At 41.9% G+C, this 23,770-nt stretch overlaps 1 protein-coding gene and 1 pseudogene across 2 annotated transcripts in view; both read right to left on the bottom strand.

The window, feature by feature from the left end:
* The window catches only part of LOC144595861 (partitioning defective 3 homolog B-like), a 916,989-nt gene that overhangs the window by 688,156 nt on the left and 205,063 nt on the right, over positions 1-23,770 (bottom strand). The gene's annotated exons all lie outside the window — the stretch shown is intronic.
* LOC144595862 (U6 snRNA-associated Sm-like protein LSm6 pseudogene) lies at positions 19,624-19,863 on the bottom strand (annotated as a pseudogene).

The raw sequence follows: 23,770 nt of genomic DNA, 5'->3' as shown, positions 1-23,770 counted from the left end.
GGTGCAAAGCCCTTGGACGCAAAGTGCAGCTGGGAAGACGTCTGGCCAACCGGCGGGAGAAGGGGAAACGTGGCCGGGAAGGGAGGCAGGCAAGCAAGGCCAAGAAGCAGAGGGCCGCCGACCGGGGGGAGAAGAAGAGGGGGAGAAGGAGGAGGAGGAAAGGATGCGGTTGAGCGAGCTGGGAGAGGAGCAGCTGGAAGAACCCGAGCCGAGGGGCTTGGAGGGTCTGCAGGGGCAGAAGCAGTGAGCGCTGGATGTCGGTGACCCACCGGGGCCTGAGGGCGAAGGGCCCATGAAGCCATGCTCGACGGCCTTGGAGGAGGAGGCGGTGGAAGAGGAGGAGGTGCACGGCTCAGCTTGGCGGCCCCAGCCTCGAGGTGTTGAGTGCCGGCCAAGTGGAAACGGAGCCCAGCTGATGGAGATGGCGAGTGGGGAGAAGGGCTGGAGGACCAGCAGGAGCAGCGAGGGGCCGAAGAGCCACAGGAAGCGAGGCGCGGAGCAAGGGCACCGAGCCTGGAGGAGCGAGGAGCCCAGGAACCGGGAGAGGTGGCGGGACACTCGGAGCGCCGGGAGGGAGCCGGAGACACGCTGATGAGAGAAGACGGGGGAAACCGAGCTGCAGCAGAGAACGTGTTAAAATCTCTTGGCGGGCCGGATGTGGCCCTCGGGTCATAGTTTGGAGACACCTGCTCTGGAGCAAAGGAGCCTGAGAGTTTACCTTTTAGAGGCTAATGAAATTATGACAAGAATAGATAGGGTAGACAGTAATTTTCCCTGAGTAGGGTAGTCCAAAGGGAAATGGCATCGGTTTAATGTGAGAGAGTGAAGATTTCAAGGGGATTTGAGGGGCAAGTTTTTCCATGAATGACGCCCCAGAGGAGGGGGACAGACACAGGTATAATTACAACATTTTAAAGACATTTCAATTGGAGCATGTTTTAGGAAAGGTTTAGAGAAGTTTGGGGCAAACACAGACAAATAAGATAAAGAGAGATAGGCATCTTAATTAACATGGGTGAGTTGGGCCAAAGGGCCAATTTCCATGCCGTAGAACTCTATGAATCTAATGACCTCGAGCTGAGTAAAACATTTGAGGACTCAGTCGTCAAATTTGGCACCGAACCTATGAGAAGATAATATGACAGGTTGCTTGGTTAATGCTACAGTTTTTTAAAGGTGTCTTTCGTTAGAAAAAATAAAAAAATTAAAACGCTTTTTCTTTTGGGAAAGGGGATAGATTTGGAATTCCTAAATTCATGGCAAATAAACCTGAAGGGATGGCTGCCAATAAGAGAGAAAAATAAACTGGGGATACAAATATGACCAGACTTGGAGGAATATTTCTCAGATGGATTGGGGGCTGAAGTTGGATGCCGATAAAGGGAGGGACGAAGCCATGATAGATCGCAAAAAAACTGAATTTTTAATTTGAAGTGGTGCCAGACTGAAAATGTGGCTTTTTATTTCTACGTGGAAGAGAGACAAATGACTGACAGGAGGAAGCCATTCTGCCTCTCGAGACATTCTGCATAGTTGACCTGTACCATAAATCTGTTTACCTAACTTGGTCCATTCCCTTGATGCTCTTTAATAAATATCTATTGATTATCCCGCCACGCAAAATATTTCAGATCATGGTACTCCATATTTCCAACGTATATTCTGTTCCATCCCTCTAAATGGCCAAGCATTAATTTTAGAAAATGCTTTTATTCTGGATTCTTTCCAGCTACCCAACTGAATATATTGAAGGTATCACAAAATGCTGGAGTAACTCAGTGGGTCAGGCAGCATCTCTGGAGAGAAGGAATGGTCCTGAGATGCTGCCTGACCGGCTGAGTTACTCCAGCATTTTGTGATACCTTCGATTTGTACCAGCATCTGCAGTTATTTTCCTACACAACTGAATATCTTAGTCATTTTAAAGATCAGTTGGCAGAATTCGAAGGGGGATAGGGTTACACTTCATAAAGATTGATCATCACCTGAAGGATTAATTATTCTGTTCTATTTGATGTTTCATATTTCCATCATATTCCATTACTTTTGCCTTTTATTTTGTTCATTAAGTGCGACATTGCCAGAGGGGCAAGGTTATGGCTAAACACATTGTTGACCGACGTGAAGAACCAACAAAAGGTGAATGTCGCCAATTTGGACTAATACCAAAACTTGCCAGTTACCATCTTAAATCGCTCATTATTCTGACAGTCCAGCTTGGAGACGAGCACACATTTACAACAGATGTTCCAATCTTTAGGCTTTTTGTTTTTGTTTTGCTAAACATATGAGAAGTTAATTTTTTTTCCTGCCAATTCTAATTAGCAAACATTTCCTTACATTAGTGGTTTCCAGGTCTATGGTGCTTCCTGTTGAAGGTTGACCCAGCCTCAATGTGTGAAGTCGCGCATTGTTTCAACAGTACATAAAGACCTCCTGATGGGACGTTGAGCCTCTCTGTGCTGCCACAGGGGTCAGGGAAATGGACCTCAATCAGTAGCAGAGTATGATCCAAAAACCTGGTGATTGTCCCCACAGAACCTCTGCTTTTATAGGACCTTACATGCACAGGAATACACTTCCACACTGTGGATGTTATGATTAAATTGTAATTCACCACTATTCAAATGAACCACCATGTCATTAAATGGAAATCATATTTATCACCAGCTATTGCATGTTAGCTCAAGATGTTGTAGGGAAAGGCAGTTCACATTAAAACAGTGAAAGGTAATTTCGAAGGCATATCAGAACAAATTTTTAACAAAATGATTGATGGGCATTCAAAATGGGTTTCTAAATTAATGGATATGAAAACCACAAAATCATTCATGGAGCCGCCAGGGAAATATACAAATGTGTGTGTGTGTATGTATTTACACACACACTTTTACATAAAGAGTTTTGAATCCTGATTCATACACATACCAGCGTTCATCCAAATAAAACATCCGACTTGCCAGATGCTTTTAGTTCACTCTCCGTTTCTGGAGGAGCGAGAACAGGTAGAAAGGCAACGACTCAACAGTGAAAATACAAGGTCACGTTCCAAAGAAACATGAGATTGAAGGCTCAACCCCAGAAAAATCTTCACTGAGAGCATCAATTCGTCTCAGATATAGCTAAAAGTTACAGTACTTTTAGGCACCCTGCATCCCAAACCCCTAAGTTAGTGCCAAAATTTCCAAGTATTGAAAGTAAATTTCAGGCATTTCATGTTAATCTACCCTATGACACGAAATCCACATTTATGAAATTTGATTGATAGAGGGAAATAAAGACCATATGACTGTTAGATGGATGGAGGTGGGAGATCATGTGATTAAATATCCGGGTGTATATCCAACCAAAGTTGACAAAACTATTGGGGTGATCAATTCTTCTTTATACCTATTTTCATCTTAGTAGAGTGACAACAACAGTTTTGCACTAGTTTACGATCGTGAAGGGCATTGAGAATATATCCTTTAACAGCCAATATGAATCAGTCCTTTAATATCATCAAGAAACGAGAGTAGAGCAGAACACTTGATTTTCAACTGCACCAACTGCCTCATCTTCATTCAAAAAATCTCAAATCAAAAGTGCAGACAATGCCATCATTTGGAAGGGAAAGGGAATGAATTAAAAACACATGGGACAAACCTCACTTGTGAGGGGTTGCAGGTAATTTATTACAACTTGCAAGTGGTCGGCAGCTGAAACCGATCCAAACATTTCTATCGTGTCAAATGGAATCAATTCGGATTCCTTCCTGTGGCTGTTGTGCTTTGATGTGCCAAACAGAATCAGTTTTCCTGTATAGACTCACAAAGAAACAGCTGATTGAGAAGCTCGTAAATTTGACAAGTCAGAGAGAGAAAAAAAATCACTTTAACTGAAAGTACAATGCCAGATGTTTGCAATGATTATTGTTGCACATCTGGCAGCGAACCCGATTGATATTGGAATTGTGCAACCTCTCACAACCTCAGAAAAAACAGGTAGCCCATTCCCTATATTGGGGACAGGAAGAGAAAGATATTAAGGACACGTGCCTTTCTCTTTAATCTACCCCCTGCTAAATAACACCAACCGCCATCTCTTTGAAGAGGAATTGATGCCACATTTTGGGAGCTTTCACCCAGCATTATGTTGTTGAGTGAAACTGTGGGGAAGATTTGTACTGGAGCAACCGGTCACAGTGAGTGCCAAATCAATTTAACCGTCCACTGTTTCATCCCCCAATGCAAATCAACTGCTCAGCAACTAGAAAGGACTTGACTGCAAATGTCAATCCTCAGGATGTTTTTGAGATCACCGGAATTGAATGATTTGTTAAACTCTGGGATTAAACCATCCTTTTGAAAAAAAAGTATGTTATTTCACTTTATCATTATTACAATGTCACAATGGAATTGTAGAAATTGGACCAGGCAAATTTGCTGCCATACAATTAAACTTTCTGGAATGGCAGTCAACCAGGGTGCAAATGTAGATTTGGAATCTGAAGATGCATGCCTCAGAGATCAGTGCTGGGCCCATTCCTGATTATGGTTTATATGAACGATTTAGATGATAATGTGCAAAGTATGATGAGTAAGTTTGCAGACGACACTAAATTAGGTGTTATCGCACACAGTGAGGAGGGTTATCAAAAATTATAGCAGGATCTTGATTAGTGGGCAAGTGGGCTGAAGACTGGCTAATGGAGTTCAATGCAGATAAGCACGAGGTGTTGTATTTTGGGAAGTCAAACAAGGACAGGACCTTTACAGAGAATGGTTGGGCCCTGGGCAGTTTCGTAGAGCAGAGGATCTTGGAGTACATGTGCACAGTTCCCTGAAAGTGGCGTCACAGGTGCATCGAGTGGTAAAGGTGGCTTTTGGTACATTGGCCCTCGTCAGTCAGGGTATTATAAACGTTAGGTTTTGGTTTTGCCACGTTTGGAGTATTGTGTTTGGTTGTGGTCATGCTGCTATGGGAAGAATAACAGTAAAATGGGAAGAGCTTGGAGGAAATTGATGAGGATTTTGCCACAACTCAAGGGCCTGAGCGGCACGGTGGCACAACGGTAGAGTTGCTGCCTTACAGCGAATGCAGCGCCGGAGACTCAGGTTCGATCTTGACTACGGGTGCTGTACTGTAAGGAGTTTGTACGTTCTCCCCGTGACCTGCGTGGGTTTTCTCCGAGATCTTCGGTTTCCTCCCACACTCCAAAGACGTACAGGTATGTAGGTTAATTGACTGGGTAAATGTAAAAATTGTCCCTAGTGTGTGTAGGATATTGTTAATGTGCGGGGATCGCTGGGCGGCGCGGACTTGGTGGGCCGAAAAGGCCTGTTTCCGCGCTGTATCTGAAATATGAAAAATAAAAAAAAATTTAAATAAAATATAGGGACAGATTGTGTAAACTTGGACATTGGGTTTGGTTGGTATGGATAAGTTGGGCAGAAGGGCCTGTTTCTATGCTATATGGTTCTACGACAATACTCTAACTACAACATTTGCCATAAATCTTAGTGAGAATATTACCATTGTGTTAGATCCATTTTTAATAGCCTCAACAACTACTTCAAGCAAACTTTCTAACATCCGAGAACAGCAGCAGCTCTCATTATTAGCACAAAATTGGGATCAATTAATCATGAATGACTGTGATTTAATAACGCAAATGTCATTTCTCTACATGGGGCCACCATAAGAAAACTTAAAATATATCTATGGTGTCAAATGGAATCAATTCAGATCCAAATGGCTCTTCGGCTTTAAAGTGCTAAAGCATTTTCCTTATTGACTAACAAAGAAACAACAGATTAAGGAACCTATATATCAAATAAATCAAGAATGCTGCAATTTGGCCTTCATTTCTGTAAAAGTAGCAAACCAGTTATTTAACGTTTATAGTCCTTTTAGAGTTATATCTTGCATCAAGAGATAACAAGTGAACATCGAAAAAGAATATAGCACCTACCATTGACATTCCATTACCATGGCTCAGCCCGTAATTTGATCAGCTGTTTCGTTTCAATTCAATACAGAAAAAATGATTGGCACATCAAAGCACTGCAGCTACAGGGAGGGATTGGAATGAATTATATTTGGCAGAATAGAAATGCCTAGGTTTCAGCTGCAGACCAATAACCAGTTGGTCACCACTGAGAGAAAACTCAATTGGACCAGGCATGTAAATGCTATGCCTACAACAGAAGGCCACAGACCGGATATCCTGCAGTGAGTATTCCATCTCCTAACAATGCACGGCCTTTCCATCATCTATAAACCACAGGTCATGAGTGATGAAACACTCTTCTGCTGGTTGGATGAGCTCAATGCCAACAATTCTCAAGACACCACCCAGGACAAAGTAGCCTGCATTTTTGAAACTCCACCAACCACAAAAAACATTCATTCTAGCACTAGTACACAGTGTTCACCATTTACAAAATGCACTACATTTTACCTAATCAGACCACTGACGGTGCCCCTCAAATTTACCACCTGTACATCCGAAAAACAAGGGCAGGAGGTGCATGAGAGGACCACTATTTACAGGTTGCTGTCTAAGTCACGGATTATCATGACGTAAATATATCACTGGGCCTCCATTGTCACTGGGTCGTTTTCATGGAACTCGTTCCCCAATTGCACAGTAATAACACCTTCACCAGAAGGACTACAGCTCACCATCAGCAGATTCTCAAGAGCCATGAAAGACGAATAATAAATGCTTCCATTGTGGTTGATGCACAGATCCTAAGGAAAGAAGTCTCTTGAGGCAACAAGTCTCAACTACAATCATCAAAGCAATGTGTTAAGGTAATTTCACATTCAGTTCTTCAAGATACCCTTACCTTAATACTGCTGCTTTTTTACAAGGAATAATGCAATATTTATATTCAATTATAAATTGAATTGATGTACTGAAGTTCTTGGTCTCTGCACCTACGAAGCTGCTTTTGAAATCTCCCGATTTTGGTGGATATTCTCATCCTATAGATTGCATATGACACACTTAGCTTTGGCTCTGCTGTGTCTCCTGATACATACCCTGTCCAATCAATGAAGGTTGCATGCAGAAGCTACTTTGTCAAATCCACGTATGTCATGTTCCTCATGTTCGCTATCAGCTTTTAAGGTTTAATTTGCATGTATTAATTGATTTTGTGAACCTGGTTCCTGATTCCCAGCATTTTTGTTATCTCTCCATGGCTCCACTGTGACGATATTTCATGGATTGCTGGTTGGAGTACTCACAGTGTCTAACACTTTTTCAACCATGTAACTTGCCCTGTTCCGTCTGGCTTGGAGCCCTCCCAGTCAGATCCTTCCTGCACCGCCGGAACCTCACTACCAGCGCACATTGCCCTCGGGACGGCTGCTATGGAGAGGAGACGGTGGCTCACCTCTTCACAGAGTGTGGATTTGCCAAGAGCGTCTGGAGAGGTTTGCAGGGGTCCCTGTCACGATTTATTCCGAGCAGCTCCGTCACAGAGGACTCTGTGATCTACGGACTGTTCCCAGGGACGCATTCAGAGACTGACATCGAGTGCTGCTGGAAGGTCATCAACTCGGTGAAAGACGCTCTTTGGTCTGCCCGAGCTTTGTTGACCTCCCAGCGGAGCGAGCTGTCCGTCAAGGAATGTTGCCGACTGGCCCGCTGCAGACTGCAGGAGTACGTGCTGAGGGACGCACTGAAGCTTGGTGCAGCCAACGCCAAGGCCCTGTGGGGGAGGACCACAGTCTAGGGTGAGGTGGTACGCTTTGGATCTTGGGCAGTGCCTTCTGTCCTCCATACTTTGTTCTTGCCATCACCCTGATATAAGTTAATCTTTGTCTCATCTGTCCACAAGACCTTTTTCCAGAACTGTGGTTACTCTTTTAAGTACTTCTTGGAAAACTGTAACCCGGCCATCCTATTTTTGTGGCTAACCAGTGGTTTGCATCTAGCAGTGTAGCCTCTGTATTTTTGTTCATGGTCTTCTGCGGACAGTGGCCATTGACAAATCCACACCTGAATCCCGAAGAGTGTTTCTGATCTGTCGGACAGGTGTTTGGGGATTTTTCTTTATTATAGAGAGAATTCCTCTTTCGTCAGCTGTGGAGGTCTGCCTTGGCCTGCCAGTCCCTTTGCGATTAGTAAGCTCGCCATTGCTCTCTTTCTTCTTAATAATGTTCCAAACAGTTGATTTTGATAAGACTAGGATTTGGCTGATGTCTCTAACAGTTTTATTCTTGTTTCTCAGTCTCATAATGGCTTCTTTGACTTTCATTGGTACAACTTTGGTCCTCATGTTGATTAACAGCAATAAAAGTTTCCAAAGGTGATGGAAAGACTGGGTGCTGAGAGCTCTCTTATACCTGCATTAAGGAGGCAATTAAACAAACCTGAGCAATTACAAACACCTGTGAAGCAGTGTGTCCCAAACATTATGGTGCCCTGAAATGGGGGGACTATGTATAAACACAGCTGTAATTTCTACATGGTGAAACCAAAATGTATACAAATGGCCTTTATTAAAATCTTAGTGAAACCACATGTGATTTTTTCTATTACAAATCTCAAATTGTGGAGTACAGAGGCAAATTAATAAATGATGGGGTTTTGTCCCAAACATTATGGTGGGCACTGTATGCCTTAGTGTGCAGAGCACAAGTTCGAAGTATACAGATGACACTAAAGCTGGAGGGGTAGCTAAGTGTGAGTTTGGCTGCAAGTTGCAGCCAAACTCACACTGAGCTATCCCTCCAGCTTTAGTGTCATCTGTATTTTCTGCAACAGATTTCAAGGTGGTAGAGAGAGCATACTGGAATTGGTGGATGTGTGGCACATCAATGAGGTGTTACATTTTAATATTTACAGAATGCAGCCAATAGAAACAAGACACAATCCAAAAAGGGTACCAGAGCAGAGTGGTCTGGGACCAGATATGGTATTTTATTTGTTGGCAGAATAAGCTGAGAAAACATGGAAACTATGGAATATGAGGCAAGGACATTATGATGAACCTGGCCACAGCGAGAATATTGTATCCAGTTCTGGGGTGCCACAATTAACAACGTGAACGTTTTAGACCGGTGCAGAAAATATTTATTATGATACCTGGGATGAAGGGATTTAATTATGTTGACAGGGTGCAGAAGCTGGGGTAGTCCTCCTTGGAACAGAGCAAATCACAAGCAAATTGTCAGAGGAATAAAGAGGCAAATTAATCAATGGACCTAGAATGAAGGTAATTGGCAAAAGAAGTAAAACTAACATGATATAAAGCGATGAGCAGAAAGGTCTCGGATCCATTGTCAGCCGTGGTAGTGCAGGTGTGTTTCAACTGAGTATTCGAAAGGGAGTGAGATAAGCACCTGTAAGGTATAAATTTGCAGGGAATAAGAAAGACCAGAGAGTGGGATCAGCTAGATTGTTTTTCCGGTCAGCCAACAAAGACAAAAAGAGCAGAATAACCTCCTTCCATGTTGTAATCATACTGTGAATATGTGAACCATCAGGGGATTACCCTGCGGTTGCATAATAGATTATCGTATACATAGGCAAAAGCAATGCAAGACTCATGGACCACAGTGACCTCTTCTCCAGCAACTGTAACTTCATTATTAATCAATAGCCTTCGCAACCTACTTGGTTGTTTCCAAAAACCTCATCCACAGATCATCGTAAAACACCCCGGTCAAGTTAGTAACTACTTCGTCATAAACCAGCCATGAATACATCTTCATCAGCATTCTCCTTTGACATGCAGGACTCTGTAACTAAAGGACGACAAGTCAATGAGGTAACATAACAATGGCCAAATACTTGAATGCAAATATATCCACAAGTATGGCAAAAGGAAAATTACAGTGTTGTAAATGAGTAATCGCAAAAACTTTGGCTGTAAGATATTCTAGTCTGAAGAAGGGTCTCGACCCAAAACATCACCCATTCCTTCTCTCCAGAGATGCTGCCTGACCCGCTGAGTTACTCCAGCATTTTGTGATACCTTCGATTTGTACCAGCATCTGCAGTTATTTTCCTACATAAGATATTCTACAAAGTGCACTTTACTTCACCAGAGGTGGCAATAGCGTATACATTCAGCAGTTTGTGACCTATTTTATTTGGATAGTTACTGTACCTCACCCTACATCATGATGGAGGCGTCACATGACTATTTCCACAAGTCATAACAGATAACATATGATTCACTACAAGGTTTTATTTTGCAGTTTATATGCCTCCTCTCCCCACAGCCTAAGGTCTCTGTATATGAGACATAGGGTTGCCAACTGTCCCGTATTAGCCGGGACATCCCGTATTTTGGGTTAAATTGGTTTGTCCCATACGGGACTGCACTTGGCCCGTGGGCTGCTGTAGACCCGGACATTGTAGGCTAACAGAGTGTGTTCAGGGAGTGGGGCCGAGTGTGTTCACCTAACGGAGGTTGTGTAGCAACCAGCCTCCCGGCCTGGGTGGCCGCCATTGGTGGAGCGGTAGTATGTGGCCGCTGGCTGGGTGAGGTCACATGCGGTGCAGGCGGTGATGTCACCTTGTCCCTTATTTGGGACAGAGATAGTTGGCACTGCTAGGGCTCCGGACACTATAGGCCCGGACACTGTAGCCCGGGGGCCGCAGCAGTCCCAAACAGTGTAGGTAGACACACACTGCTGGAGTAACTCAGTGGGTCCTGCTGCATCTCAGGAGAGAAGGAATGGGTGATGTTTTTGGTCGAGACCCTGAAGAGTCATGTCTGAAGAAGGGTCTTGACCCGAAACGTCACCCATTCCTTATCTCCCGAGATGCTGCATGACCCACTGAGTTACTCCAGCATTGTGTGTCTACCTTCGATTTTAACCAGCATCTGCAGTTTTTTCCTGCAGTGTAGGCCCGGGCACCATCTAATGCATTGTTACCCGCCTCCCGGCCCAGGCGGCCGCCATTGGTGGAGCGGGAGCATGTGGCTGCTGGCTGGGTGAGGAACTTGGCAACCCTAATGAGACACAACATGGCATCCGACCTCAGGGGAAACTTCGAGTAATACTGTGGCAACCAGAGGAAGAGGTTAAGTTCAATAACATTAGTCAGCTCTCTCGCATCCCACAGCATTTCCACTTTCCCCAGACAGGTCTCTGAACCTCCTGCTGATTCTGAGCCCCAGATAGACAGCATCAGTTCACATAAGTGCACACCTACTGTGCTTCAGCCAGACAATTCGCATCTGCAACCTGCTCAGTCCTCACCAACACTTCCCGACACCCCATCACCTCTCGAAAACACCTTCATGTGATCCAATTCGGTCTCTATGCTCATGAAAATATCAGTTGATTATATCAACACCTTAGGATCCCCTGCAGTATTTTATTCATCACTGACTGAAAAATCTTCAGTACTGACATTACCACATATGGCAGCTTTGTGCAGGCATACAATCTCTTCTGCATATTAGTCGTCTGAGACTTGATACTGCCCCGAGACCACATTCAACTACACATATACAAGGGATAGGCCACATTTACTAAATTATAGGTTTTGTGAAGTGAGCTGTGAATATTGTCCACAGATCTATTTGTACAGTTCTACATAAGTTCACAATTTTATTTGCCTTGGGGGCCACCATAAAAGCAGGACCTCAAGGGTAGTAATCTCCAGTAATCTCCCTAGAGTGGCTTGGGGATGGGAGCTAAAGGTCAGCATTTGGAAAGATTGATGGGAAGGTAGATTTTATAACTAGCAAGTCTTAAAGGAAATCCAGTCAGGGAGATGTTATGGTGTATGGTGAAACTGATGGGCTGAAGTGCATTTATTTCAATGCAAAGAGTATCATGCCGAAATCTAGATCAATGCTTGGATGCTGTGGCCATTACAGAGACTTGGTTGCGAAAGTGACGAAACTGACAACTCAACTTTTCAGTGTTTCAGTGCTTCAGATATGATAGTGGGGGAGGTAAAAAAGGTGGAGTAGAACGGCTTTCTAAACAAGGAGAATGTCACAGTGGCTTTCAGAGTACATGCTGGAGAGTTCATCCACTGAGAAAATATGGGAAGAGCACAAAAATAAGAAAGGTGCAATCACTCTAATGGGTTTATACAGTAGGCACCCCCAGCAGCCAATGGGAGATGGAACAACAGATAGGTAGACAGATTACGGGAAGATGTAAAAGCTACCGGGATGCCATTGAGGGTGACTTTAACTTCCCAAATATTGACTGGGATTTAGTCAGTGCAATAGACAATAGGTGCAGGAGGAGGCCATTCGGCCCTTCGAGCCAGCACCGCCATTCAATTTGATCATGGCTGATCATTCTCAATCAGTACCCCGTTCCTGCCTTCTCCCCATACCCCCTGACTCCGCTATCCTTAAGAGCTCTATCTAGCTCTCTCTTGAATGCATTCAGAAAATTGGCCTCCACTGCCTTCTGAGGCAGAGAATTCCACAGATTCACAACTCTCTGACTGAAAAAGTTTTTCCTCATCTCAGTTCTAAATGGCCTACCCCTTATTCTTAAACTGTGGCCCCTTGTTCGGGACTCCCCCAACATTGGGACATGTTTCCTGCCTCTAACGTGTTCAACCCCGTAATAATCTTATACGTTTCAATAAGATCCCCTCTCATCCTTCTAAATTCCAGTGTATACAAGCCTAGTCGCTCCAGTCTTTCAACATATGACAGTCCCGCCATTCCGGGAATTAACCTAGTAAACCTACGCTGCACGCCCTCAATAGCAAGAATCATGCAATGGGCTACAAAGGGGCAGAATTTATTAGGAGTATTCAAGAGGGTTCCTGAAACAACGTGTGAATAGTTCAACTCGAAGACGTACCATACTGGACCTTGTATTGAGAAACGAGGCTGGCAAGTGACTGATGTTTCAGTGGAAGAGCATTTTGAGAACAGTGATATCAAATCCATAGGGTTTAGGATGGTTATGAATAAGGATAAGCCTGAACCTTGATGGAAGGTACTGAATTGAGATAAATCAGGTTATGGTATTATTAGGCAGTAGCCAAGGATAGTAAATTGGAAATAGTTGTTATTGGGAAAGTTCACATCTGACATGTGGGAGTTGTTTAAAGACCAGCTGATCAAAGTGCAGGGCTGGCATGTTACAGTCAGGACAAAAGATTAAAGGTGGGCATGGTAAGGGAACCTTGGATGACCCAATAGGTTGTAAATTCGGCATAAAGATAAATGAGGTGTAAATAAGGTTTAGAAATATTAAATTAGACATGGCCTTTGAGGAATACAAGGCAAGCAAAAAGAACTCAAGCAGAAAATTAGAAAGGCCTAAAGGGGCCATGAAATGTCATTGGCGAGTCAGATTAAAGAAAATCCCAAGGCTATTTATACAAACATTAAAAACAAAATGGTAATCAGGGAGAAAGTAGGACCATTCAAGGATAAAGGAGGGAATTTAGGCTTGGAGTAAAAATATATAGGCGCCATACTAAGTGAGTACTTTGCATCTGTATTCATCAATGACATGGAGGATAGTAAGAACAGTGCGAGGAATACTCATGTACTTGGGTAGTTTGAGATCAAGTAGGAGTTGGTGTTGGGACTCTTGAAGGGGATTAAGGCCCAGGGCCTGATGGAATCCATAACAAGTTATTGCGAGAGCCCGGATAAGAGATTGCAGGAGCCTTCATAGAGATGTTTGTATCTTTCCTTGCAGCACTGTACCACCCTGAGAATGAAATCACTGTGTCCAGTTGCTGCTAAATCACTTTACACCTCAAGAAAAATGGTCTTCCCCCATTTTACATATTTGACCTCTGATTTTTTTTCCATTACTAAATCAAGGACGTTTTCTACCACATAGTTATTTAAAAAGTAGTCATCTAAACAGACTAAGCTGTATTTGATGTAAACTTTATAATTGCTTTGCTGTTATAAACTTCGAAGAGCTGGCATAAACTTAATAGGGAAAATGGGGGGTTTTTTGCTGTAAGGAAAACCAGAGTCAAAACAACTGGAGCTTTGTTTGTTTTGTACTATATTGTTTTTTTTATTTTTATTTTTTGTTTGTGTTATCTATTGAGTACTGTTTTTACAAATCTGTTGTGCTGCTGCTGACAGTAAGAATATTATTGTTCCCTTTTGGTACATATGACAATAAAACACTCTTGACTTTCGAGGTGTTCGAGGAAGAGATTCAATGGATTCATGGTAAGCATTCCAACCAATGAGTAGTATTGCCATATCTGGAGCCTTCAAGATGACATGGTGTACAGAGAACAAAATAAGGCAAACAAAGTGAAGTTTCCATCAGAGACCAAGAGTTCACTAATGCAGAAAGTCTTATTGAAAATTTTGAGATGAATTTTAAGACAAATTAAGCGAGCAATGGCTGGCTATGAAAACAAAATACCAGTGAGGAAAAATCAAGGAAATTCCAAGGAAATGTTATAAGGACATAGAGAACAGGAACAAAGTGTGGCCTGATATGAACCAAAAAGATGACTTGTGTGTGGAGGCAGTGTATTGGTAAGGAGTTAAAAGAATAACTGGGAGCTATTTTCATAAAAGAGGGGAACAATGCTGACATTGTCGTTAAGGAAAATGTATGAAATATTGATAGAGAAATGGAAAGTGAGAAGAAAAAGCAGATAAAAATCACCAGGCCCACATGAAATTTATCTAAGGCTGTCAGAAGCAGAAAGGAAGGAATTGAAACAGTTCAGACCATCATTTTTCTAACTTTCCTGGCTTTGGGAATGATGCCCATGATTGAAGGGATTCTTGTGTTGCTATGTTTTTAAAAAAAGGGATAAGCTGAATAATTATAGGGCTGCAAGTGGACATATTATTGGAATCAATTCCATGGGATTGTATAAACGTTCATTTAAAAAGACAAACATCGATCAAGATCAGAGAAGATCATGTTTGACAATCTTGATCTGATTTTTTTGTGGTGCTAGGAAAGAAAGCCAAAGAGAGACAATTCATCTGATGTAGGCTACATATATTTTATCAAGGTTTTTGACAAAGTCCCATATGTCTGGCTGGTCAATAAATTAAAAGTCCACAGGATCCAGGAAAAGAATGGCAAATTGGATCAGTAGCAGGAAGTGAAGGACAATGGTTCACAGAAGGTTTTGTAAATGGTAGACCATTACTAGAATGTTTCCATAGGATCCAGAACTTAGTATATAGAGTTCCCCTGGACCTCATTTTCCACCCCATCAGAATGCTCATTCAACAGAGTGTTCTCTGCAATATCAACCTTCAGAAATTCTACCACCAGATACATCTTCCCTTCTCCTACACTTTCAACATTTCGTAACGACCATTCTCTTTGTGATTCATTGGTCCGCTCCTCTGTTTTCAGTCTACACCCTCCTTCTTACGCCACTTTGCCTTGCAACCTCAGGCCATGCAACACTTGTCCGTTCGCCTCTTCCCTTCCTACCATCCAGGGACCCAAACAGTCTTTCTCAGTGAAGCTTCGATTCAGTTGCACCATCCCTACACCTTTAATAGCTTCTATTGTCTCCTTCCTAGTTTTAACAAAGGGTCTTTAACCTGAAATGTTAACTCTGTTTCTCTCGCACACATGCCACCTGACCTGTTGACTATTTCCTGCATGTTTGGTTTTTATTTCAGTGTTTAGATCCTTGCTATTTGTGTTATAAGGCAGCAACAAAATGAAAGAAATTTGCAGGTGATGCAAAAATAGTTGACGATGAGGAGGAAATCTTCAAATGCTGGAAGGTATTGATAGTATGATCAGTTGGGTGCTCAAATACCAAATGGAATTTAATCTGGAGAAATTTGAGGGGACAATAAGTGAAGAGAAGATACGATAAATGGGAAAATATGATGTACAGAAAGAGGGAGCTTTTGGAGTCAATATACACAGAATTGTTAGGGAGTAGGACAAGACAAAACACTAATGAGATGTTGTTCTTTATTAGTCAAACCATAGATCATAAGAGCAGGGTGTTATGCTAGAATAGTATATAACACTAATTAGACCACAGCTCAAGAAATCCATACAGTTTGGTCATCACATTACAGGAACGATGTGATCATACTGGCATGGTTGTAAAGAGATTTAACAAAGATGTTTCAAGATTAGGAAATTTGTAGCTACAAGAGAATATCAAATAAGCTAGAACTGCTTGTTTATGTAATAGAGGAGGCTGAGAGGAGATGTACCTTAATGTGGAGGTTGAGGTAGAGGTAAAATAGGAAATAACTATTTCCCTTTCTAAGGAGGTAATAAAAAACTAAGATGTAGGAATTTAAAGTAATTGGTGCAATGTTTAGAGGGAAGATGAGGAAAATAATTTTCACCTAGAAAGTGTCAAGGACTTGGTACTCAATGCCACAGCAGTTAGTGAGGCTCTAAGTCTCATCACTTAAATAAGCATTGCATGTGTACCTGAAGAGTGGTGGCCTGCAGGACTATGGAGCTAATGAAGGAAAGTGGGACTGAGCAAGTCCTTTTCAATCAGCATGAGCAAATGGCCAAAAGTGCAAGAACCATTGGATAATTCTCAGATTGAAATGTATTTGTTTCAGTGGATTCACAGAATATATTTGATCACATGAAGATCTTCATTAGGTAAAAGCAAAACATTGCAGATGGTGGAAATCTGAAATAAAACCAAAAATGCCAGAACTGTTCAGCTGGCCAGGCAGCATCACTTTGATGAAAGGTTATCAACCTCAGGCCTGTTTCTCTTTCCAGGTTGCTGACTGACTTTTGCCCAGCATTTTCAGTGTGTATTTTAGCTTGTGAAGTACTTTGGTTAATGTTAATACACTATATTAATGTAGAAAAAAAAATAGGAGCCTATTTATGCACAGAAAGCTCCAACAAACTGAAGAGGTAAATAATACAATTATATATAGTGCTGAAGGATAAATATCCTTCAAGAGTAGGGGAAACTCAAATCTTTTTTCATCATGCCATGGAATCATTAATACTTACCTCAGTGGATATATTGGATAGGAACAAGCAATTGCACTAATTGTACACTAAAGGACACAAAGTTCTTGAGTAACTCAGCAGGTCAGGGAGCATCCCTGAAGAGCATGAATATGTGGTGTTTCAGGTCGAGACCCATCTTCAGAAGAGTCTGAAAAAGGGTCTCGACCCAAAACTTCACATATCCGTGTTCTCCAGGGATGCGGCCTAACCCGCTGAGTTAATGCAGCATTTTTTGTTCTTTTGGATATATTGGGTTCAGGTTATTTTCCCATCCAAAAGACAATGTCTGTGAAAATGCAGTACCCTACATTATGTGTACTGAAGGTGGGTTTAAATCTTTGACACTGTGAAGCAGGAGTGTTACAGCTAAGTCATGGCTAACATACAAGTTAGGTGAAATGAAGTAATCAAGTAGCTAGGTTTAACCTTCCCTCCTACACCACTAGCAGCCTTGGTAATGTTATTCAACCTTTCTCCGATTTCACAATTATTCGATTGCCACATCATCAGTCACCTTTGCTTTGTTCTGATTTCTTCCATTAATGGGGTGGAAGTGACTGGTATCATGTGGCAGCCACACATACAAATACATAAACCTATGTTGAAAAACATAAATCTATTTACTGCAGCTTAAACAACCACATAAAAAGAAACAAAGTGCCATTCTCTCTAGAGTCACCAAACATCCATATATCAAATTAGTGCATAAAACTAATCAGTACTCACAACAAAAAATCATACAGTGGCTCTTCATAACCACGTTTCTCATTGAAAACTGAACTAATACTCACTTACAGCATTCTAAAAAAATCACGATTTAAGGAATAGAGGGAACAGCAATTTCAGAAATCATTCAACTCAAAAGTAAAACCTTAGGATTGGAAGTTTCTGTGACTGTCGAGTGTATGATCTTCAACACAATTCATTACCATTATGGGTCAATATAATCGTCAGCATCCTCAATTTAATTTATATATCGGTAGATCCCAGATTTAACATACAATGAAATTCTGTAAACAATGTCTCAATCTTCTCAGGAATGAACCATAATATAAATCACACAGAGCTGTTCATGACTCACCTGCATCCCAAATGAGATAATTTAATCGGAATTAAACAAATAAGAATAAAAATTGTGAATTCTGTTTATTTTAATTACTCATCTAAACTACACATGGCAAGAAATACTGACATTTAATTAGGAGCCAACCATATTTGTGGGTATATAAGAGCCAGATATGGCAGGGATGTCGGGAGCCCATTTAAAAGGGGGCTTTTAAATCACAATCCAGTAATTTAATGAGATCGCCTTTATTTTTAAAAAATCTTTTAGAAACATAGAAACATAGAAAATAGGTGCAGGAATAGGCCATTCGGCCCTTCGAGCCTGCACCGCCATTCAATATGATCATGGCTGATCATCCAGCTCAGTAGCCTGTACCTGCCTTCTCTCCATACCCCCTGATCCCTTTAGCAAAAAGGGCTACATCTAACTCCCTCTTAAATATAGCCAATGAACTGGCCTCAACTACCTTCTGTGGCAAAGAATTCCACAGACTCACCACTCTCTGTGTGAAGAAATGTTTTCTCATCTCGATCCTAAAAGACTTCCCCCTTATCCTTAAGCTGTGACCCTTGGTTCTGGACTCCCCCAACATCGGGAACAATCTTCCCGCATCTAGCCTCTCCAACCCCTTAAGAATTTTATATGTTTCTATAAGATCCCCTCAGTCTTCTAAATTCCAGCGAGTACAAGCCCAGTCTATCCAGTCTTTCCTCATATGAAAGTCCCGCCATCCCAGGGATCAATCTGGTGAACCTTCTCTGTACTCCCTCTAAGGCAAGAACGTCTTTCCTCAGGTTAGGAGACCAAAACTGCACACAATACTCCAGGTGCGGTCTCACCAAGGCCCTGTACAACTGCAGCAGAACCTCCCTGCTCCTAAACTCAAATCCTCTTGCTATGAATGCCAACATACCATTCGCCTTCTTCACTGCCTGCTGCACCTGCATGCCCGCTTTCAATGACTGGTGCACCATGACACCCAGGTCACGTTGCATCTCCCCTTCTCCCAATCGGTCACCATTCAGGTAATACTCTGCTTTCCTGTTCTTGCCGCCAAAGTGGATAACCTCACATTTATCCACATTATATTGCATCTGCCATGCATTTGCCCACTCGCCTAATCTATCCAAGTCACATGAATTAAAATATGAATTAAAAGCTGCTTGGTGGGATTAAAAATCATGTTTCTGGTTAAATCATCCAGACTGGGGATAGTCCCATAGCACAGTCGTACACTAGTCCTAAGAAGGGTCCCAGCCTAAAACGTCACCTATCCATTTGCTCCAGAGATGCTGCCTGACTTGCCAAGCATTTTTGTGTTTATCTTTGGTAAAAACCAGCATCTGCAGTTCATTTTTACTACACTATCATAACTAGGGTTGCCAACTGTCCCGTATTAGCTGGGCTAAATTGTTTTGTCCCATATGGGACCGCCCTTGTCCCATATTAGGCCGGGGGGGGGGGGGGGGGGGGGGGCTGTAGGCCCAGATGCTGTAGGCCCAGATGCTGTAGGCTCTGACAGTTTAGATCCCGACACTCTAGGTTTCTCTAGGTAGAAAACTAAATTTTCAAGAGTTAAAGAAAAGTTTTGTTACATTAAAAAATGATGCCTTTCAAATCAAAAATCAATCTTCAGTCTACAAAATCATCTAAAGTCTTCTCTTCTGTGTGCTGATGTACAACACGTTGTTGCCTCGAATAAATGCATCTCCATATTTGTTCTTAACCTGACCGTTTACATATTCTATCTGTTCCAGTGCTATGTTCATATAACCATCCAAACAAGCTAAAACACCTCGGTAATCCACACCCGAGTTCAGTTTAACCACCACTGGCCTCCCTATGATTTGTTTTAGAAAATCGCTGGGCGTTTGCTTTTGCAGGCTCATTTTGCATCCTTCAACCTGTGCACGGTCCACTGATGGCTTGATTCGAACGCGGTCTGGACGGTTCCAAACCTCTGCACCCGGAATCTGGAGGTTGCGTAGCAACCCGCATCCCGGCCCGGGTGGCTGCCATTGGTGGAGTGGGAGCACGTGGCCGCTGGCTGGGTGAGGTCATGTAGGGCGCCCAGACAGTGACCTCACCTTGTCCTGTATTTAGGAGTGAGGAATTTGGCAACCCTAATCATAACCCTATTTCATAAATGTTTTATCACTTAGAAAGAAAAAAGTGTCAAAGATAAAAATTGTTGCAGTCCTGAAGGAGTTCTGCAGCATCAGAGATGACTTCTTTCAAATGACCATAGCCCCATCTACCCTTTGATGTGGATGGATAGGCCCCAATGCATTATTCTGATGAACAGGACCCCAGGCAAATCAGACAAAAACAAATTGATCACTACCTCACTGGCAGTTTGTTGGACATTCTGCAACTCTATGCAAATTAATTTCTTCCTTTAAAAATGAAAACTGCACTTCAGAAGTACTTAATTAACTTGAAGCAATTTGAAGTACCCAGTTTATATTTCTCTTTTTCAAACTAAAAACTAAACTGCAATCAAGCAGAACATGGCCAATGTTCTAATACACAGTGGTACACAGGGTGTTCACTTGAGCAATTACCCATTGACCAGCAGGCAAACATGACGATCACCAGACCCCCATCTGCTGTGAGTCTTTGCAGTTCGGCTACCATGCAAGATCATTTTACAGTCGGTACCTTCAATGAAATGAGTGATTAGACTTACTTCTGATGGAAGTTTAAAGTTATTTCCTGTCATTTGATCCATTCAGATCAATGTTAAATATAAATAAATGGAGTAATTTCAAGCCTTGCATTAATGACTTAGTTCTGGATCACACACGACGTTTATGTTGTAGGCATGATTGCACTCATATAGTCAGAAGATGAGAGGTATACTGTGAACAGAAAAACCTTGTCAGTCTTCCTCCCTTCCTCAACAAAACCACGCCTTCAAGCAACAGATGTGAAGCTTTCTCTGCTGGAAGAGACCTTTACTAAATGTGTATTTAATGAGAAACAGGAGAGTAAGAGAACCGAACAGCAAAGATAAAATGAGCAAAGGAGATAATCCAGAGAGAAGAGAGGAAGGGAGAGAACTGGATGAATGAAAACTGCAGATCAGTTCATTCTTCTTATCTGTGCTTTTCTTAAATGAAGATGTTAATTAAATATTAGATTTTGTTCAGCTATTTCCAGCACCGGTGCATGTTTTCAACAGTGCATGGATTTTCTGCCTGTGCTCTATCCTCCTTACTCCACTCCCAAATCTTTGAGGATCAAGACAAGGGATTATCCTCGACATTCCCTTTCTTTTTAAAGATAAATGTGAACCACAACCTATCAACCGTAATTACCTATAATCCGCCTGGATGGCTGCAGGGAATTCTATCCACATTGAGTCATTGTTGCTTCTCATTAAAGTGATACTGCTAGTGAAGTACTTCGAGTCCAATGTCGTTTCAGTAGCAGAGAGGTCACTGACCCCCATCCCACAGCACAATAAAGTATATGGTTCATATATCTGGAAAGCCTATTCATCTCGTCAAAATATTAGTAAATTCCATTATTCCCCAAACTGCACAAGGAAAGTAGATTGGCGTCACACGACAGTAGGCTGCAGCATACATTATACTGTCTAGTTTATGACACATTAATACTGACAATCCATCAGACTCTTATAGATTAGCTGGCTCTAAACAAATACTGTGATATGTACGGAGACACAATTCATTGACTGCCAAAAGGATTTGTAGCAGGGGCGAGGTTCAGCAAGGAGGAGGTCACTGAATATGGAACCGATGGTGACATGGCCCAGGGCACAGACCTCGGTGAAACCCTATAACCCACTGTATTTGTAAATCCTTTTACCTCCTCTCACCCCACCCTTCTACAGATGGTGCATCACTTCAGTGATCTTCATAATTTATTTTTCATTTCGCTCACATGTTTAATTATAATCTATTGCTTTAAGCACCCTAATGCTGGCCTTTGAAGATTAATTGATGGAGCGTATAAGACAGGAAAGGGCCCCATTATTAGTAAGTGCCCGTGAGTAATAGAAATGTTCAGTACCTCCTAGCGAGGATAAACTAGTATTTCTTTAGCTCCAAAATGGTACCATCCACAAAAGTATGGGTTGGCCAGATTATTTCGCAATTAAATGAGCATCCATGCAGGCTCCTCACCTAAAGAGACAATACACAACATAAAACTGCAAAGGTGGAAACGCAACTTTCACATATATGGTGCATTTCATAGCACTTTACACCTGAATACTTTAAGGAGCAGTAAGGAAAGGTTCAGCAAAGTTAAGTAGTATAATCTTCCATGGACAGCAATGTGATATTGACCAGCACATCTACTTCCAGTGAAATTGTTTGAAGATTAAGCATTGACCAGGATGCCCTCGTTTAGAATCTTCCCAGTTTAGAATAAGCCTGCGTTCGTTTGTTCTGGTGAAGGCGCAGTGCACACGGCAAGCAGCCAACAGTCGCTTGTCTTTATCTTTTGGTTTTCACTTTTAATTTCAAGTTTTTGAGTACTTGTTGTGTGTTGTGACTGTTGGTAGACCAATTTCCCTCCGGGGATGAATAAAGTTTTATCGTATCGTATCGTATTTCAATTTAATCTGCTAGCATAGTACAGGAAACAAGTATTGTTTAGCTGGAGAAAGTGACTTTTACTCCCACATACCCTGCCTGTCACTTCTACCTACTATGGTGAACCTGCTTCTTCCAGCTCTGGTTCCTCATGCATCCACAATAGCTTGAAGTGAAAAATTTACATCATCCTTCACTCTTTACTTTTTTGACAGTAATATAGTTTTGTGCTCAAGGCAGAGACTAGTCGGCCACTTTAATAAAAAAATAAAGTGGTTGCTCTTATTTTAAAACAATGGAATTGTGTGTGGGCCAATTTCGAGTTGCCCAAAAGGTCCCTTCCATGTTGAACAATAATAAGTTCTTTAACAGATCACATGGGCCAACTTATAAACTATGATTTACTAAAATAACGTCCAAGAGAAACGATCCACAGAGTTCCCAGAGGCAATAAAATGTTTTATTTTTAACTAATACATCAAATATACCAAGTTACAATGTTGACTTCAGAAAAGGAAAGCCAAGGATCCATGAATCTCTCTTAATCGACAGGACATTGGTGGGGAAAGTTACCAGCTTCAGGTTCCTGGCAAACATATTTCTGACGATTTGTCCTGGGCCCAGCACATTGATACAATGACAAAACAATCTCATCAATACTTCTATTTGCTCAGTCGTTTGAAGAGATTCGGCATGTCACCAAATTCTCTATCAAACGTCTATAGGTATACATAGAAAGCATAATAACTGGTTGACTCACAGCCTGGTTTGCAACCAAAATGCCCAAGAGGAACAAAGGATGTTGCAGAAAGTGGTGGACATTGTCTGGTCCATCATTGGTTCCCACCTGCAAAGCGATCAACATGAAGCCCTCTCAAAAAGGCAGCTAATATGAAAGATCCACACCATCGACAGAAATGCTCTTATCTCGCTACTCCCATCGATAAGAAGGTACAGGTACCTGAGGGCCATGACCTGCAGGTTCTAGAACATCAACCATCAGGCATCAGGCCTTTGAACCACATTGAACAACCCTAACCACAACCTTAACTCACAGCAATATACTGTGGGCTTTGCTTAGGTTTCACTATGCAATTCAGTTTGTATTATTATGGTCTGGTTACCTGGCATTACCGATAAATTATTATATTATTTATTTTTGAATGTTTATTTGTTTTGTTTTGCATGTGCCAGTAAACCTGTAACAAGCAAGAATTCCATTGTTCAACCT

This window comes from Rhinoraja longicauda, chromosome 8, assembly GCF_053455715.1.
Source record: "Rhinoraja longicauda isolate Sanriku21f chromosome 8, sRhiLon1.1, whole genome shotgun sequence".
In the NCBI taxonomy this organism is placed as follows: domain Eukaryota; kingdom Metazoa; phylum Chordata; class Chondrichthyes; order Rajiformes; family Arhynchobatidae; genus Rhinoraja; species Rhinoraja longicauda.
Note: the sequence above shows the minus strand (reverse complement) of the source record. Positions and strands in the feature narration are given on the sequence as shown.